The following is a 7,500-nucleotide window of genomic DNA, read 5'->3' as shown; positions in this document are numbered from 1 at the left end:
AATTTCCGGGAGACGGAAGTTAGACCCGAGATACTTGGGGCCGTTCAAGGTCATTGAAAGAGTTGGGATGGTGGCCTACAAGTTGGACTTGCCGGCCAAGATGGACGCATTTCATAATGTGTTCCACGTCTCCCAACTTCGGAAATGTTTGACGGACCAAGACATCGCTCTTCCTGCCATTCCAGACGATCTTGGTAAGAACCTAACCTTGGAAACGAGGCCAGTTCGAATCATAGATTGGATGGAAAAAGCAACAAGGAAGAAGACGGTCCAGATGGTCAAGGTCGTCTGGGACTGTAATGGTCAGGATATAATCACTTGGGAGACCGAAGCTAGAATGAAAGCAGAGTACCCAGAGTGGTTGGACCAGTTTGTTTCCGAGGAAGCATTCGATTCGGATTCGAGGACGAATCCATCCCAAGGGGGGGAGACTTGTCACGCCCCCAATCCTGAATAGGATTGTTGGGACGGCCATGGTTCGAGGAAACGTACAAGCCAGTCTTGAGACATCAAGGCAAGCGTTCCATGGTCGAGAAAGAAGGTTAAGGACATAAGGAAACTTAGACTTAACCTTATACAAGCTAAGAGACAGCTAGGACGAGTAAGACGGTAGCTAGGACGAAGTGGACGAGTAGCTCGGCCAGCTCAAGGAAGCTAGGTTCAGTTCACTCCAGCTCAGTCCCTACTAAGTCAGCTCCACTAGCTGGACTACTAGCTCACTCAGCTGAGGCAGCTGAGAGTCAGCTCATCTCAGCTAGACGGACTGTCCGGGCTTTAGGCCGATGGTCCGGGTCTGGGTCAGTGGCGGGCTGGGAGGTCCGGCCATGAGGCCATGGGCTGCTGGGTCCTTGGGCAAGGCCGTGGGCTGTGTCCAGAAGGTCTGGGGCGTGGGTTGGGCTTGTGGCCGACCCCAAACCCAATCAGAAAGGGCGAAGGGATGCAAGTGGCCGAAAGGGGGCAACTCTTGGCCGATGGTGCCCATTCGCTAGCAAGTCGTGCCTGTTCGTGGGGCAAGACTTACCCCCTCGTTTTCTATAAATATGGGGGCTCTCTGGTCGATTTCATTATCCAATTCCAGAGTAAAATACTCAGAGAAAACGTAGAGAGAAAGAAAGAGAGAAAGAGAGAGTTCCGGCCAAGAGAAAGGCCGATTGTGGTGGTGTTGTGTTCCGGCGACTCTGATCGTTTGAGAACTAACTCCGGTCAAGAATGGGAGATCAAGACAAGGAGAAGAGCATGGAGAACCCAGACGTGGTTCACAAGGTATGTGATGGGCCGTGGCTCCATCAGACCGAACGGACGGTCCATGCGACCGCACCGCGGCTCTGGTCGGTTCCTAAGTCCCATCCGGCTCTCCTTATCTATTTCAATTCGTTTCTCTTCTCTTCTCTCTGGTTAAACACGAAGGGTTGTGTTGGTTGAGTCCAAGGGACACGTCCCTAGGCTTTGGCCGAACATAACCAGACCGCTAGCCTTGACACGGGTCGGTTAGACGGATGATCCGATCGCACCAAGACTGGGCGGTTAGGACGAACGGTTGGGAATGACCCAAAGGGCACGAGTTGTCAAGAGTCATGAGTGTCCAAAGGTTGCGAGTTGCCAAAGGGTGTCAGGGACCAAAAGGTACGAGTTACCAAAGGTTGCGAACATCAAAAGGTACGAGGACCAAGAGGCACGATTGGCCAAAGGGTGCATGTTCCAAACGGTGTCTTTCGGGACAGGTTAGGACCGATCCTTATGGATCAGCCTATGGCTTGTCTAGTAAGACAAGGTCACGGTTTGTCTAAGCCAAGGTAGAGTCGCAAGGTCTGACCGGTTGCTAAGCCTTCCGGATTAGGCTTGAGGCTTACTCGGCCGATTGGATCCAGGCCTAAGGCCGGATCAGGTAAGGGAGTCCGTTGGGCCATTGAGCCGGACTCCATTGGCCGGTCGCACCTAGATTCTATCCGGATAGACGGATTGGTCTTTGGGGACGATCCGGATCTGTTCGTGTGTTCTGTTATCTATTCTGGACTATCTATCTGATTCTAAGTCAAGGGGTGGTTGGTTGTATGACTTAGGATACGGTAGGTAGGTTCATACGTTTTGTGATTATGTTGACTGAGGTTTATCTAAGTTCTAGGAACCAAGCCAAGCATGTAGAATCAATCCGTTCTATTCTCGGTTATGATTAATGCTTATCTGGTTGTGGTTTCAGGAACTAAGGATGGTTCTGGTCAAGCCAAGGAGCCGTGAAGGCTCGGTCAGTGAGAGGCTGTGTAACGTGTGGTTAGATGATGCTAGGGATGAACTAGTGATTGTCTATGAGACTGTTAAGAAGTTGTGTATTGAATCTCATGTTTCTAAGTAATACAAAGTTTATACATTGTTATTCCGCTGTGCAATCTGTTCCTTTGTTTATGAACCTCATATTCGAATATGACTTAGTAACTAATAGACATCAAAATGGATCAAACAAGCAAAGAAATTAATAAGTAAGCCTGCGGACTCCATCAGGTCGAGAGGCCAGGGTTCGGGTCTTACAAGTTGGTATCAGAGCATGCTTGATTCTAGGATAGTTGGGTTAGGCAGTCCCACACACACACGCAGCCAGCTGATTAGGTCTCACGGTGAGGTTTGATTGCTTAGTCTAGGGATTGTTTTGTTTTGTTTATGTTAGTGTGTTTCGTACTAACATTGTCTGAATCCTTAGGCTGGAAAAAGCAGATCGGGAAAGTCCCGAAAGAGTAAGAAAACAGCCGGTCAGTCTAGTCAAGCGGCCATGGACGGGACCAATCTATCCGGATTGCAAACCGATCCGGCCGCAGCTGACACTAGAGACGTGTTGCCAACTGATCAGGCTAATCTTACGGGGACGCAACAGGATGGTCAGGAACATCGGGAGAGTGACGAGGAAGTGGAATCCTCGAACGCTAACCGCGATGGTGACCAGCATGAGAGAACGGCCGATGGAACGGCTAATGTGCCCGCAGCACTGTCCAAAGAGGACTTGTTAGAGGCCATGAAGGTAATGGGGACTCAGGTTGCGGCCATGGCGCAACTGTTCACGCCACTAGTGAACTCCTCGGTTGGCCAGGCTACGCCTGTGGCTACGACCACCCCCAACACCAATGGTCCAGTTGTGGAAACGGTCGAGGTGATCGAGATCGATCCACCGGAAAAGTCTGGAAAGAAGGTGGACTATCTGAGTCTGCTTCAACATTTATCCCGGTTGGGTACGAAGCATTTCTCCGGTAGCACCGACCCTATTGTGGCAGACGAGTGGAGGAGTAGGTTGGTCCGAAACTTTCAATCAACTCGCTGTCCAGTGGATTACAGACGCGACATTGCGGTTCACTTCCTGGAAGGGGACGCGCATAACTGGTGGCTTGCGGTGGACAAGCGCACCAATGGGAGTCTGGAAAGTTTTGCGGATTTTGAAGTTGAATTCAACCGCAAATACTTCCCTGCTGAGGCTTGGGATCGTCTGGAAGCTCAGTTTCTAGATTTGGCCCAAGGCCGCAGGACCGTACGGGAGTACGAAGAAGAGTTCAACCGGCTCAGACGGTTTGTTGGAAGAGAGCTGGAGGACGAGGCAGTCCAGGTCCGTAGGTTCATCCGAGGCCTAAGGCCCGAACTGAAGACCCATTGCTCGATCCGCACTTTCAACACCGTCGGGGAACTGGTGGAACGGGTGGCTTTGCTAGAGTCTAACTTGGCTGAAGAAGCTAAGCTTAAGGCTAAGTCACAGTCTGGCCCGTCGGGCAAAACAAATGATAAAAAGAGGAAGTGGGACCAGGTGGACGGAGGTAAGACCTCTGGTGGCCGACCTACATGTCCCAAGTGTGGAAAGAATCATCCCGGTGAGTGCTGGAAGGCCATGGGGGCTTGTGTGCGATGTGGCAGCATGGATCACACGATCCAAAACTGCACTCGACCAAACCGATTCTCAGACCAGTCCAGTGGCAGCGGCTCCGTGACTTGCTTCCTATGTGGCAAGACTGGACACTACAAGTCAGATTGTCCTAAGCTACAAGGAGGACAAGGGAAGGGCCGTGGAGACACAGGCAAGTCGACCCAGAGTAGGCCGACCACAACACCAAGGGTGTATGAGCTATCCCGGGACGACGGCGCTTCTGGATCGTTTGATTCGATCTCTGGTAATTCCTAAATTTTTCTTTTTACATTCAAGTAGAAAATGCTTGGTATGGAACCTAGAATGTCTAGGGGATTCTGATGAGGGTCTCTGTTAGGAACCCTCATGATTGGTGGTGTGGAAACCCACGTACTTTTCGACACAGGGGCTACACATAGTTTTGTGAGTCCGGGACTGGTCGGAAAGGGTCTGTTCTGTCTGGACGCTGGAGATAATTTTGGGATAGTGAGGGCGGCCGGAGGGCAAGCCATGAACTCACTAGGTCTCATGTCAAATATCCCAGTGTCAATACAGGGAAAGGTATTCCCTGTGGATTTAGTCTGTGTCCACCTAAAGAATCACGAAGTGATCCTAGGTATGGACTGGTTGGGAAAGTATCGGGCCACTCTCGATTGCCATAAAGGTCGTGTGCAATTGGAGACTGGGCTTCGACCGATCCAATACCAATGTTTGTGTCTGGCTGAAGAGAAAGTAGTGGTTTCAGCAGTTCGAGCGATTCAGATGTTGGAACAGGGTTGTCAGTCCTTTTTGGCTACAATTACAACTACAGAGCCGGGCAGTTCTGTCTGTCTGAAAGACCTTCAGAGGATTCGTTGGTGTCGAAGTTCCCAGATGTGTTCCAGGTACCTCAGGGTGTCCCCCCTGATAGGTCGGATCCATTTACGATTGAACTAGAGCCAGGGACAGCTCTGCTGTCCAAGAGTCCGTACCGGATGGCTCCGGGCGAGATGGCCGAGCTAAAGAAGCAATTGGAAGAATTGCTTGACAAGGGGTTGATACGGCCAAGTAGCTCCCCTTGGGGTGCACCAGTCCTCTTCGTGAGAAAGAAGGATGGTAGCATGCGTCTGTGCATCGACTATCGAGGGTTGAACAGGGTCACTGTGAAGAACAAGTACCCGTTGCCCAGGATAGACGAACTGTTGGATCAACTCAAAGGAGCCAAGTGGTTTTCCAAGATTGATTTGGCTTCAGGGTATCATCAGATCCCTATAGAGCCAAATGATATTAGGAAGACGGCATTTAGGACCAGGTACGGTCATTACGAGTTCGTAGTGATGCCGTTCGGTCTGACCAATGCACCTGCCGCTTTCATGAAAATGATGAACAGCGTGTTCCGAGATTTCTTGGATGAATTCGTGATCATCTTCATTGATGATATCCTAATTTATTCCAAGGATGAGGAATCTCATGAGAAACACTTGAGAGCCGTGCTGGAACGATTACGAGAACACAAACTCTATGCTAAACTCAGTAAATGTAGCTTTTGGCAGAAGAGTATTGGGTTCCTCGGCCATATTGTTTCCGATCAGGGCATCTCGGTGGATCCAGAGAAGATCAGGGCAATCAAGGATTGGCCCCGACCACGCAGTGCTACGGAAGTCAGAAGCTTCTTAGGGCTGGCAGGTTACTATAGGAAGTTTGTGAAAGGATTCGCAAGCTTGGCTCAGCCTATGACGCGGTTGACTGGGAAGGACGTTAAGTTCACATGGGCTGAAGAGTGTGAGGAATGTTTCTCCGCACTTAAGAACATGCTGACTAGCGCACCCGTCCTAGTGCTTCCGGAGGCCGACCAACCATATGTGGTCTATACGGACGCGTCCATCACTGGACTAGGTTGCGTATTGACCCAGCATGGGAAAGTCATTGCCTATGCGTCCAGGCAATTGAGGAAACATGAGGGAAACTACCCCACCCATGATCTCGAAATGGCTGCGGTAGTATTCGCCTTAAAGATTTGGCGATCATACTTGTATGGCGCCAAAGTTCAGATACTTACGGACCATAAGAGTCTTAAGTATATATTCACCCAGCCTGAGTTAAACTTAAGGCAGAGGAGGTGGATGGAATTCGTAGCTGACTACGATTTGGACATCACCTACTATCCGGGAAAGGCTAATCTGGTAGCAGACGCTTTGAGCCGGAAGAGGGCTGATGTATCGGCCGAACGGGAGGCGGACGACCTGGACGGTATGGTCCGTGCTCTGCGGCTGAATGTGCTGACTACGACAACCGAAGCTTTGGGGTTGGAGGCGGTTAACCAAGCCGACCTGCTTACTCGAATCCGGTTGGCTCAAGGTCAGGACGAGAACCTGAATAAGGTTGCTCAGAATGATAGGACGGAGTACCAGATCGCAAAGGATGGTACCATCCTAGTAAACGGTCGGATCAGTGTTCCTAATGATAGGAGTCTAAAGGAAGAGATTATGAGGGAAGCTCATAAATCCAGATTCTCGGTTCATCCTGGGGCGACCAAGATGTACCAGAACCTTAAGAAATTCTATCATTGGATCCGTATGAAGGCAGATGTAGCGGAATGGGTGGCCAAGTGTTCCACTTGCCAACTCATCAAAGCAGAACATCAGGTGCCTAGTGGGTTATTACAAAGCTTGCCTATTCCGGAATGGAAATGGGATCACATCACAATGGACTTTGTGACCGGGTTCCCTACCACGAGGAATAAGAAGGATGCGGTTTGGGTTGTGGTTGATCGACTAACCAAATCAGCACACTTCCTGGCTATCAAGAAGTCGGATGGGGTAGATCAGATTGTACGTAAGTACATTGATGAGATCGTCCGACTACATGGTGTGCCGGCAAGTATAGTCTCGGATAGGGATTCAAGGTTCACATCCTACTTCTGGAAGGCTTTCCAAAAGGCCTTAGGAACAAGGGTGAACATGAGTACAGCCTATCACCCACAGACGGATGGACAGTCTGAACGTACGATCCAGACATTGGAAGATATGTTGCGAGCATGTGTTCTAGACTGGGGTGATTCCTGGGAGAAACATCTACCTCTGGTAGAATTTGCTTACAACAATAGTTTCCATAGTAGTATTGGCATGTCGCCATACGAAGCTCTGTATGGGCGTCCATGCAGGACACCCCTATGCTGGACCCAAGTTGGGGAACGCAGCATGATTGGTCCGGAGATTGTCGAAGAGACAACCGAAAAGATCAAGTTCTTGAGGGACAAGATGAGACAGGCACAAGATCGCCAAAAGAACTATGCAGATCGAAGAAGGAAAGATCTCGAGTTTCAAGTAGGTGATTTGGTGTATCTCAAAATGATTACCTTCAAAGGACGAGTCCGAATTTCCGGGAGACGGAAGTTAGACCCGAGATACTTGGGGCCGTTCAAGGTCATTGAAAGAGTTGGGATGGTGGCCTACAAGTTGGACTTGCCGGCCAAGATGGACGCATTTCATAATGTGTTCCACGTCTCCCAACTTCGGAAATGTTTGACGGACCAAGACATCGCTCTTCCTGCCATTCCAGACGATCTTGGTAAGAACCTAACCTTGGAAACGAGGCCAGTTCGAATCATAGATAGGATGGAAAAAGCAACAAGGAAGAAGACGGTC

This window comes from Brassica rapa, unplaced genomic scaffold, assembly GCF_000309985.2.
Source record: "Brassica rapa cultivar Chiifu-401-42 unplaced genomic scaffold, CAAS_Brap_v3.01 Scaffold0295, whole genome shotgun sequence".
Classification (NCBI taxonomy): domain Eukaryota; kingdom Viridiplantae; phylum Streptophyta; class Magnoliopsida; order Brassicales; family Brassicaceae; genus Brassica; species Brassica rapa.
The sequence above is the reverse complement of the archived record's forward strand: the minus strand, read 5'-3'. Positions refer to the sequence as shown.